The sequence below is a fragment of the Rana temporaria genome, chromosome 6 (genome assembly GCF_905171775.1).
Source record: "Rana temporaria chromosome 6, aRanTem1.1, whole genome shotgun sequence".
Taxonomy (NCBI): Eukaryota; Metazoa; Chordata; class Amphibia; order Anura; family Ranidae; genus Rana; species Rana temporaria.
The window spans coordinates 117002983-117015119 of NC_053494.1; the positions used below are offsets into that span (position 1 = coordinate 117002983).

Sequence of the window (12137 nt, forward strand, 5' to 3'; positions counted from 1 at the left end):
GCACAGCAGTGTCAGTAATAGTACATGATGGCATTTTACAGTTAACAGTTCCGCATTTGGTTGAAATAGTTGTTACACTTTATTTATTTATTATTTATTTATTTCAGGTACTTATATATATAACGCCGTCAATTTACGCAGTGCTTTACATAGACAGTAAGGCTCCATTCACACCTAGGCAGACAAATTTGCGGCGTTTTGTCGCCGCAAATCGTGGTACAAATAGCGGCGTATTTTATTCTATCTTTTCATGTGACAACACTGAAGAAATTACACTTTGCTACAATGTAAAGTAGAGAGTGTACAGCTTGTATAACAGTGTAAATTTGCTGTCCGCTCAAAACAACTGACAGCTGCTACAGCAAAATATAGGCTTTTGAACACAATCAAAATACATTGTTACACAATAGATTTTCTAACAGATACAACCAACATACCCATATATATATATATATATATATATATATATATATATATATATATATATATATATATATATACACAATATATACACAGATATATATATATATATATATATATACATACAGAGCAAATCAGAAACACATGCTTTGATAATCGTGAATAAATGTTTGATAAATAAATGGCTATTCCATTTACCCGATCATAACTCAACGCACAGCCATTAATGTCTAAACTGCTGGCAGCATAAGTGCGTACACCCCTAAGTGAAAATGTCCAATTTGGAACCAAAGTGTAAACATTTGGGGTGGCCACCATTATTTTCCAGCACTGCCTTAACCCTCATGGGCATGGAGTCCACCAGAGCTTCACAGGTTGCCACTGGAGTCCTCTTCCACTCCTCCATGACGACATCACGGAGCTGGTGGATATTAGAGATCTTGCGCTCCTCCACTTCCATCTGAGGATGCCCCACAGATGCTCAATAGGGTTCAGGTCTGTAGACATGCTTGGCCAGTCCATCACCCTTACCCTCAGCTTCTCAACAAGGCAGTGATCATATTGGAGGTGTATTTGGGGTCATTATCATGTTGGAATACTGCCCTGCAGCCCAGTCTCTGAGGAGAGAGGATAATGCTATGCTTCAGTATGTCACAGTACATGTTGGCATTCATGGTTACCTCAATAAACTGTAGCTCCCCAGTGCCGGCAGCACTCATGCAGCCCTAGACCATGTCACTCCCACCACCATGCTTAACTGTAAGCAAGACACACTTGTCTTTGTACTCATCACTTGGTTGCCACCACACACGCTTAGAACCATCTGAACCAAATAATTTTATCTTGGTCTCATCAGACCACAGGACATGGTTCCAGTAATTCATGTCCTTGTCTGCTTGTCTTGAGCAAACTGTGGGCTTACTTGTGCATCATCACCTTCTGGGACAACAGCCATGCAGGCCAATTTGATGCAGTATGCGGCATATGGTCTGAGCACCGAAGGGCTGACCCCCCACCCCATCAACCTCTGCAGCAATGCCTATTTCCCAAAGAAAACCTCTGGATATGATGCTCAGCATATGCACTCAACTTCTTTGGTCAACCATGACAAAGCCTGTTCTGAGTGGAACCTGTCCTGTTAAACCGCTGTAAGGTCTTGACCACTGTGCTGCAGCTCAGTTTCAGGGTCTTGGTAATCTTCTTATAACCTAGGCCATCTTTATGTAGAGCAGCAATTCTTTTTTTCAAATCCTCAGAGAGTTCTTTACCATGAGGTGCCATGTTGAGCTTCTAGTGACCAGTATAAGAGAGTGAGAGCGATAACACCAGATTTAACACACCTGCTTCCCATTCACACCTGAGATCTTGTAAAACTAATGAGTCACATGACACCAGGGAGGGAAAATGGTTAATTGGCCCAATTTGGACACTTTCACTTAGGGGTGTACTCACTTTTGTTGCCAGAGGTTTAGACATTATTGGCTGTGTGTTGAGTTATTTTGAGGGGACAGCAAATTTACACTGTTATACAAGCTGTACACTCACTACTTTACATTGTAGAAAGAGTCATTTCTTCAGTGTTGTCACATAAAAAGATAGAATAAAATATTTACAAAAATGTGAGGGGGTGTACTCAGTTTTGTGAGATACTGTACATTGTACATTCACATCAGTCCCTGCCCTCAAGGAGCTTACAATCTAAGGTCCCAATTCACATGTATACATACACATACTAGGGCCAAGTTAGACAGTAGGGATGAGCCGAACACCCCCCCCCCCCCCCCCCGTCGGTTCACACCAGAACCTTTGAACGGACCGAACGTTCGCGCGAACATTTAGAACCCCATTGACGTCAATGGGACTCGAACGTTCGAATTCAAAAGTGCTAATTTTAAAGCCCAATATGCAAGTTATTGTCGTAAAACGTCTTTGAGAACCCGGGTCTTGTCCCAGGGAACATGTATCAATGGAAAAAAAAATTTCAAAACGGTTGTTTTTCTGGAGCAGCGATTTTAATCATGCTTAAAATGATTTTTTTTTTAAATTCCTTTAAATATCGTACCTGCTAGGTGTCTATAGTAGTGGCACGTGTTTAGAAATGTCCCTGCACAAAATGAGACTACAGAGCACAAGTGCAGTACACACCAAGTAACTTTAGGCGCAAACTACAGAGCACAAGTGCAGTACTGGTACACACAAAGTAACTTTAGGTGCAAACTACAGAGCATAAGTGCAGTACTGGTACACACAAAGTAACTTTAGGTGCAAACTACAGAGCACAAGTGCAGTACTGGTACACACAAAGTAACTTTAGGTGCTGTCATGGACCTTGGGATGCTAAAGTGTTTCTACTTGACATTTGTTACACAGGAGAGGGTTGCTAATAAATCATAATTCATGTATTACATGAGATGGGACATTACTGACAGTTCATTGCAGGAGATACTGGACACATTACAAGTGGTTTAGTTGTCCTGACTAGGTCAATAGACAATGACCCTTCAATGCTTAGCTCAGGCTATTGAAATGCTAAGTGGAGCCGGCTTGTGAAATACCTTTTATTGTGTTCTGCAGGTTAAGAGCGGTTGTCAGAGACGGGACGTCTCTAGGAGATAATTACCTCCACTAAATGATTTTTAGAATGTGTGTTTGAAGATGTATGTGTTTACGCTAAAAGACTTTGTATTGTTCTAAAGGTCAGAAGTCTCCTGTCAGGAGTATTGAATTAGCATGTTATATCTAAAGGAACCTCTCAGAGGTAGTAATTAAGTTCTGCTAAATAGACCGGGCTATTGTGTACATTGATTACCCCCTGGGGCTTCTGTCTCAATACACATAATAGTCTTTCTATCCAGCTATTGGACCAATCCCTGTTGACTATTTCAAGTCCTCATTTGCATGATTAAGGAGGACCTGAGTGAGGACTGCATATACTTTACAATTGACCAATAGGAAAGCGGTTGTTTGGGGTGGGATGTTCCAAATTCTGTATAAAAGTGTGCTTTGTACTTGGAAATAAAGAGTCCTGTTTGAACTTACATACAGCCTGCCTGGTGTTTGTTCTTAATGGGTCTGAACGGCACATAGCTGTAGTTCGGATCCCGGAACCTTGGATGACTGGACCATCAGACGTTGCAATCTGCAAGCTGACTCACTGGTAGCAGAGGAGTGTCGGGAGAGCAGGACCTGGGCGAGCAAGGGTCTCGTCACATTACCAATAGCAGAAGCAGCACTCTCGTTACTTTTTTAAAAATGTGGGTATTTTTGTAATCTTTTGTAATAAATGAAATTTATAATTAATCATTTGACCTTTCTATTGTGTTTTGTGAGCTTGGATAAGAATACTGTTTCTTACAAGTTCAATACTTCAAACATTCCTTTTTGCATCTTCAAAGTCCCATATTCTTCCCCCGATTCGGGGACCCTGCCTTATACTCAGGGATATAGATGCATCAGGACAACACAGTTTAATCGTGCAGGCTCCATAAACTACTTATCTTAACATCAAGCCCAAATGTGTGTGTGCCTGGCTGCAGAAAATACCTTGCACCTGGCTGCCAGGTATAAAGTGAGGACTGTCAGTGTAATACTCAAGCGACTCCTACAGGGGTAGAGCTACATTTAAAATCTATAAATGTTCTGGTTAACATGACACAGTGTAAGTAAACTTCTATATGCATAGCTCAAGCATATACCAGCGAAGGGCCTTATAATAGAAAGCATTTATTTTTTCTATTATAAGATTTTGTCTACTGTATATTTAGGAATCCCTTTACTGTATATAAAGGTTATAGTGTATCTAGTTCCAAAAACAAAATTGTTATACATTGCAAACTACCATCCTTACCAGTGTAATTTTCACCTCCGATTTCAATGCGGCTTGCAACGTCATTTAGCCCTGGTTCACAAAAAGTAGTTTCTCTACTACTTTTTGCGATTTCAGGCTGCGATTTACATTGACATCTGTGCAAAAACCTTTGCAGATGTCTCTGAAATCTCAGACTGCCATTCGGGAGTGAAATCTCGCACGGCTTCATTCCCGCAAGCCCAGTGTGAAGCTGGGCTGAACAGAAGTCTATGCAAGTGGCAATGAAATTCCAAAAAAGTCACGCAGGAACCTTTTTCAAAGTCGCTGTGACTTCTATTGCCGTCAGAGGGGTGGGACTTGTCATGGGATTTTATACCGTCAAATTGCATGACAAATCACACAGTGTGAACCAAGGCTAAGAATGTTAGTTTTCTTTTTTCAGATTATTTTCACCTAGTGATCTTGCCAGTAACATTTCCTGTTTTAGATGACAATGCCCACTCTCTTTACTGTATCTATGGAGGAGCATTATTGACACCCTAGGCTGCTTGCTCCTGATTTAGATTACATAACACCCCCTTCTCTCCTTGACTCCATAACATAAAGGTGGCCGTCTCTAGGGTAGAGGTGAACAGGGGCTGATAACACTGCTTGGGATTTCTATTACGGTGAGGCGGAGTGCATGGAAATTTGAGAGCTTATTGAATTTCTGGCAGGATAAATATTATTTTTTTGCTCTTATTAACCACTTGACCACTGGGCACGTAAACCCACTTAATAACCAGACCAATTTTCAGCTTTCGGTGCTCTCACAATTTGAATGACAATTACTTAGTCATACAACATTGTACCCAAATGAAATTTTCGTCCTTTTTTTCACACAAATAGAGCTTTCTTTTGGTGGTATTTAATCACCGTTGGGTTTTTTATTTTTTGCGCTATAAGAGAAAAAAGACTGAAAAATGAATTTTTCTTTGTTTCTGTTATAAAATTTAGCAAATTTAGTATTTTTCTTCATTCTTTTGCATAAATGTGAAAGATGAAGTTATGCCGAGTAAATAGATACCCAACATGTCACCCTTCAAAATTGCACACGCTCGTGGAATGGCTCCAAACTTCGCTACTTAAAAATCCCCATAGGCGACGTTGCAGGGTATTGTGGGGTATTGCAGAGTATTGTGGGGTATTGCAGAGTATTGTGGGGTATTGCAGAGTATTTTGGGGTATTGCAGAGTATTTTGGGATATTGCAGAGTATTTTGGTGTATTGCAGAGTATTTTGGGGTATTGCAGAGTACTTTGGTGTATTGCAGAGTATTATGGGGTATTGCAGAGTATTGTGGGGTATTACAGAGTTGGGGCAGGGATGGATGGCTGGATCTGTGACTATATTTGTCACAGATCCAGCCCACAGCAGCTGCTGCTGCTGCATCCGCTCCCTCCTCTCTCCTCTCACACTGTACCGTTCGGTACAAAGAGGGGAGGGAGGAACCGGCATCATCACATGACGCCGGTTTGTTTACAAGTGATCGCTCCGTCATTGGACGGAGCGATCACGTGGTAAACCACCGCTATCAGCGGCGATTTACCGTGATCCGCCGGGTCCGGAGGACCCGGCGGTCACGGACATTCCCGCGTGCGCGCCCGATTCTGGGAGGACGTCCATGGACGTCCTCCCAGAGTTAAGCAACCGCCTTGTAGACGTATATCGTCTATAGGGCGGTTGTTAACTGGTTAAACAGATATAACAAAATAATGTCAGTTGTATAACTGACCAAACAGAGTAAATAAGAGCAGTTCATTGTGAAGCTTTACATACACTTTAAATGTTGAAAGAAATCGTTTTTTTTTAATGTATAAAATTATCAGCAATAAGATTATGAGATCTGGGTTCTGTCATTTAAAAGTTAACATGATTCCATCAACATGCCAGCATCAATGCCATCTAGTAATGTAACTTTCATCCACTTAGCTGTCTATGTAATTTTTCCTCTCTTATTACAGCTCAGCCTGACACATAGACAACTGAATGACAGCACATAGGACAGAAATATGCTTAAGACATAAAACTTACCGTAAATACAATAAAACCTTTAATAACAGAAAAATCAAACATATTGTCTGTCTTCCATTACCTTCCCCCGTGACAGTATTAGAGTTGTTACTAAAATTACATGCACTTTTTCGGAAAGTCAATGAACAATTCTATAGGATTCAAAGATAACGCAAGACAGAACTGGTTCACATAGACTGGCATTAAAAGTGATTGTCATTAATAATTTAAAACTGTATCCCTGCTTCGAGTGCTGCCATGTTATAACACAATACATAAAGTTTTAAAATTTTTATTTTTTTAAAGATTCCAACATTGAATGGAAACTCTGGCTTAGCCATATGCTAACCTAATCCATAATTAGATGCCAAGACACTTTGGCCCGGATTCACAAAGCACTTACGCCGACATAGAACAAGATACGCCGACGTAAGTGCAAATGTGCGTCGTCGTATCTGTGCGCCGGACCCACAAACTAAGATGCGCCTAAAAACAGGCTTCATCCCGCCAACGTAACTTGCCTACGCCGGCGTAGGGTGGGCGCACATTTAGGCTGGACGCATGGTGGTGCTCCTATTGATTAGCCATTCAAATATGCAAATGAGGAAAATACGGCGATTCACGAATATACGTGCGCCCGACGCAGTGCGCGTAAGTTATACGTCCGGCGTAAAGTTATGCCTCATAAAGGAGGTGCAACCCAGCAGCAGACATGCAAAGGTCTGCACCAGGGAATACAAGCCGGCGTATTTTACGTTGGACGTGTGTCTGGCTGGGCGTAGGTTACGTTCACACCGTAGGCAGTGATCCGGCGTAGTTGTGAGCATGCGCAGAGGGATGCGAGCACGTCCCGGCGCATGTGCAGTTCGTGATACGTATCTGTCTGGTGCTCGGCCCATCATTTGCATGGGGTCACGCCTCATTTGCATGGCTCACGCCCACTTCCACCTACGCCGGCCTACGCCTTCAAAACTCAGTGCAGTTTTGGGAGCACTGGCTTTGTGAATTCCATGCTTGCCTCTCTGCGCTGCTTTAGCATAGCGTATATTATTTGCGCTACGGCAGCGTAATGTGCGCCCGCTCTCTGTGAATCTGGGCCTTAATGATTATCAGTGCAGCCTATTGTATATACCACCTTATATGAGCAGAGTTTCTGTTGTTTAGCAAGATCATCTAACTGCATTATATGAAGATAGGGGGTCTATAAAAATAAAGCCATGACGTATTATAATTATATTGTGTATGTTTATTTCCTATTATCATCAGCTCCATCTAGCAGCCAGAATTTGGTATTGTCTTAAAATACCCCAGTCAGGACCAAAACCAAAACAATGGAAAGCTCTGCTGACTTCCATCATCTAATCATGTTCAAGAAAAAAATGCTGTTTTTTTCCCTGCATGTGGTTGGGTATTCTTTGTGTAGCACCCTATAGCTTAGGTAGGGAGCTACTCACAAATTTACTTGCCAGGATTGGTTATCCTGGTTGATTGATAGAGATCCATTGATTTCTCCCTAAGTTTGGCCTTGTTGCACTTTCTCTTCTACCACTAGGTGGTCAGGTACTTGGTGGTGCTAGATATGAGAAGTGCAACCCAAGGTAAGGTTATGGGTATATGGGTTATCCCAGCCAACGGGCAGGGGTTTTCTTGAATCCCTTGGCCTGCTGGGAGCACCTATATAATTGGGTGGAGTCAGGTGATCTGTGTTCGTGCCACCTGGACGGCTGTCTGGGTGGACGTGTGTCCTATGACCCGGGCTGCTAGGCCAGAGATTGGGCCTATCCCGGGGGCATTTGGCTACCAGGCTGTGTAAGGGCCTATCCAGAAGTAAGAGGGTAGTGCAGGGTTGGGACTGCGGCTTGCAGTCCAACCAGAAGTGACGGTTCTGCCGGCCCGGAGAACCTGTCGTGGTCGGAGGTAGAAAGGGGGTTGCTGTCGCCACCAAGGGACCAACCACCTTTACCAGGGACAACAGTGAGTAACTGAAGCAAGTACTAGAGCAGTATTGTCACCGAACGGGCACAGTGGAAAATCAGGAAACTTCAGGCGGTGATGCAGAGCAGCCTTGTGTTAACCACTTACCATATTGCTGGTCAAAGACCAGAGCATTTTTTGCGATTCGGCACTGCGTCGCTTTAACTGACAAATGTGCGGTCGTGCGACGTGAAACCAAACAAAATTAGCGTCCTTTCCCCCCCCCCACAAATAGAGCTTTCTTTTGGTGGTATTTGATCACCTCTGCGGTTTTTAGTTGTTGCGCTATAAACAAAAATAGAGCGACAATTTTGAAAAAAATGAATATTTTTTACTTTTTGCTATAATAAATATCCCCCAAAAATGTATATAAAAAAAAAAAATTTCCTCAGTTTAAGCCGATACGTATTCTTCTACATATTTTTCATAAAAAAAATCGCAATAAGCGGACAGGTTTCCAGCGGACAAAATTTCTTAGCATGCTAAGAAACTTGTCCGCTGGAAACATGTCCGTCGGACATGTCCGATGGTTAGTACGACTCATCGGACATGTCCGCTGGTTATGACGTATAACCAGCGGCCCAAAATCCCGCGCATGCGTCGAATTGATTCGACACATGCGTGGAAGCATTGAACTTCCGTGTTAGAGAACGTCGGTGTCTTCTACGTCACTGCGTTCTCTGTCCGCGGGGATTTTGGTCTGATGGTGTGTACACACATCAGACCAAAAGCTCCCAGGAGACATGTCCGATGAAAACGGTCCGCGGACCGTTTTCATCGGACATGTCTCCTCGTGTGTACAAGGCCTAAGGCCCCGTACAGACGAGCGGACAGTCCGATGAAAACGGTCCGCCGGACCGTTTTCATCGGACATGTCCGCTCTGAGATTTCGCTCTGATGGCTGTACACACCATCAAACCGAAATCCGCGCGGACAGACAGCGCGGTGACGTGGCGGTGACGTTGACGCCGTAACGTCACCAAACCAGGAAGTAAAATACTTCCACGCAAGCGTCGAATCCATTCGACGCATGCGGGAGATATCTGTCCGCTGGTTAGGTGTACTTACCAGCGGACATGTCCGCCGGACAGCTTTCCAGCGGACATGTTTCTTAGCATGCTAAGAAACATTTGTCCGCTGGAAATCTGTCCGCTAGCCTGTACACACGATCGGATCTGTCCGCTGAAACTGGTCGGCGGACCAGTTTCAGCGGACATGTCCGGTCATGTGTACGAGGCCTTAGAGACCGGGAGCTCAGTGTTAAAGAACTACAAGAGGCAGTTGTAGTGAAGCTGAAGGAACTGTTACATTTGAGTTAGGAACTGTTAAAGACTGTTCCCATAGGAGACAGCATTCCTACATGTGGCACCTTGCTGGGGCCTTTCCCTGCACGGTTGGCTTCCTATTGAAATCTCAGAGTCTGCCAATTGAATCTACAACTACTTAAGGGTGTCCTGACCCTAACTCTGTCTCCCCAAAAATACAAAAAGGACTGATAAAAGAAATAAAACCTCTTTTACATCCAAGAAGTGTCTGGCGCCCATTGACTTTCACAATCTTTGCACCCACTATGCCTCACAACCCACTACATATTGAAGGATGTCAGCTATCTTTGGCCTTGGAGGTCCTTTATTCGACTGGAAGAGGCTAAACTTCACCTTGTTTACTAAGCTTTGGAGCAACTGTACTTGCAAAGCACACAGTCAATTAAATCAACCCCTAAGTCTAGCTGTGGCATAAAAGCAGTTTAATGGGATTTCTGCCTTCCATATTTGGTATCCATGCTTTTGTCTTGATCTGATTAAACATTGCGTGCCCTCAACATTTCAGACTTAAGTCTGAAATTGGGCAAACCATCGTCTGATTTTCCTTGTTGTTTTACAGCAGATTGGAACCTATGACCGAAGATTCGTATGAAAATTCTCATACAACAAAGGCTCTTTTTTTGTTGTTCATCGTTTCTGATCACGCGCAGTCTTTCTTTTCTAACTTTTCTTGTAAATCGTATGAAAACAGTACACATTGATCAAAAATTGTTCATTGTGTTCCCGTATGAGAACATTTTTTGGAGTTTGTCCCTTTGGAAATTTTCGTACAAAAATTTGGCATCAGCAATTGAAAGTTGTGTGCACACTATGACCCCTTTCACACTGAAGCGTTTTTACAGCATTTTAGCGTTAAAAATAGCGCTATTAAAACGCTCATAAAACGCTCTCCATGCATCTCAATGAAGTCCTGCAAGCAGCATCTTTGGAGCAGCTTTTGGGCGCTGAAAAAAACGCTCCAAAAACGCCCCTCTCCATTGAAATGAATTGAAAGCGCTGTAAAAACGCCTTGCCCTTTCACACTGAGACACTGCAAAAACGCCCTAAAACGTTAGAGTCTTAGCGGTGCTTTACCAGCACATTGGGATTGCAGATGAGGCTTCCCTCGAAAAACGCTGGAATAACGATTGAAAAATGCTTGAATAACGCTCGAAAAACGGCCCAGTGTGAAAGGGGCCTATATGAAAATTCTTGAGCCTTTAGTGAGAAATTGTCAACATAGTCACCCCTGTGGTATCTCTTGTCTGTTAGGACATTATTCTATATGCGTGTTTGAGATGTACCTTGTGTTTTGAAAAACTTGCTTATGAGCGCTCTTTCTAGTTCTGTTTTTGCCCTAGATGTCTTGCCTGGGTGTTTCCCTACGTTTGCACGTCGTGGGAATAGCTTAAAGCGTCCGAATTCCCTAGGTTGCTGAATACTTGGTGCCACTTCATGTGCTCGTGTCCAGATGAATCCGTATTTATACTGTGCGTATTAGTATTTTGTGGTAATACAAATATATCCTATTTGAGCTGACTTACAAGTAATTGTTCATTGAGATGTATGTTATTCATTGTAGGTTATATTCTCATTATAATAAGGTATATATTGCATTGTCTATACCTCTCTATTCCTCGCTCTCCTGAAGAGGCAGGTGTCGAATTCTGCAAAATGTTTAGAGAGATACTTAATCTATGACAACAAAGAAAACGATACTGTTGGAATCCCCTTGAGTAGGGGTGTGTGCTCCATATCAGGTGGTTTACCTGTCATATACAAATACGCTTTGATACATATCTGTTAAGAGAGAAGTATGTAGAAAGAATTGTATGCCTATTTTAACATTTGTAATTAAGCGCCAGTCTCTTTCACACATTATACCTTTGTCTGTGCAATTGTTTGTCAGTGAAACGTCTCCCCTGGTGTTTAAAAAAATAAATATATATTTTTTTGTGATATCAGCTGTGATTGGGCCGCTCTATCAGGGAGACTGATTGACTGATTGACGGTGGCCATGACGCTTTATATGTTTACTGCGGGCCTTCAACGTAGATCCGACCCCGCGCTGAAGAAGTCCTGCCCACGGACGAAATGCATCTGGGGGGAGGAGCTATGTCTGACGTCACCCATGGCCATCATTTCGTTAAGAAACGATTACACGCGGTGTTTACCAGCGCTCGCATAGAGTGCTTTTAAATGTGCAGGATCTCGATTACTACCCTGAGTGTGGGTTTACTGCCTTGTGACCTATTATAGGCCGAGTGGATGAGGTGAGAGGCCAAGCTGTCTGAGGTGGAGGGATCACTGTCACCAGTCAAATCGTCTTTGTCTTCACTGCATTTTTGCATCAGAACTATTTGTGCTCTTACCACATTCTCTTATGGACTTTTTATGATCTTATTTTAGCTTCTTTTGGACATTTATTATTGCGCTACACTGCTTTTTGCTATATGTTCATCTGAGGTGTTTTTTTGGAGTTAACCTTGAGTGCTAGCTTGCAATCTTTGCTATTTAGGTGATTTATTGGTCAGCGCTGAATACTCTCTTTTTTAAGGGATGTATATCCCCTCCTTATT

At 42.7% G+C, this 12137-nt stretch overlaps 1 protein-coding gene across 1 annotated transcript in view; it reads right to left on the minus strand.

Annotated features, from left to right (window-relative positions):
* The window catches only part of CDK15 (cyclin dependent kinase 15), a 241037-nt gene that overhangs the window by 115044 nt on the left and 113856 nt on the right, over nt 1-12137 (minus strand).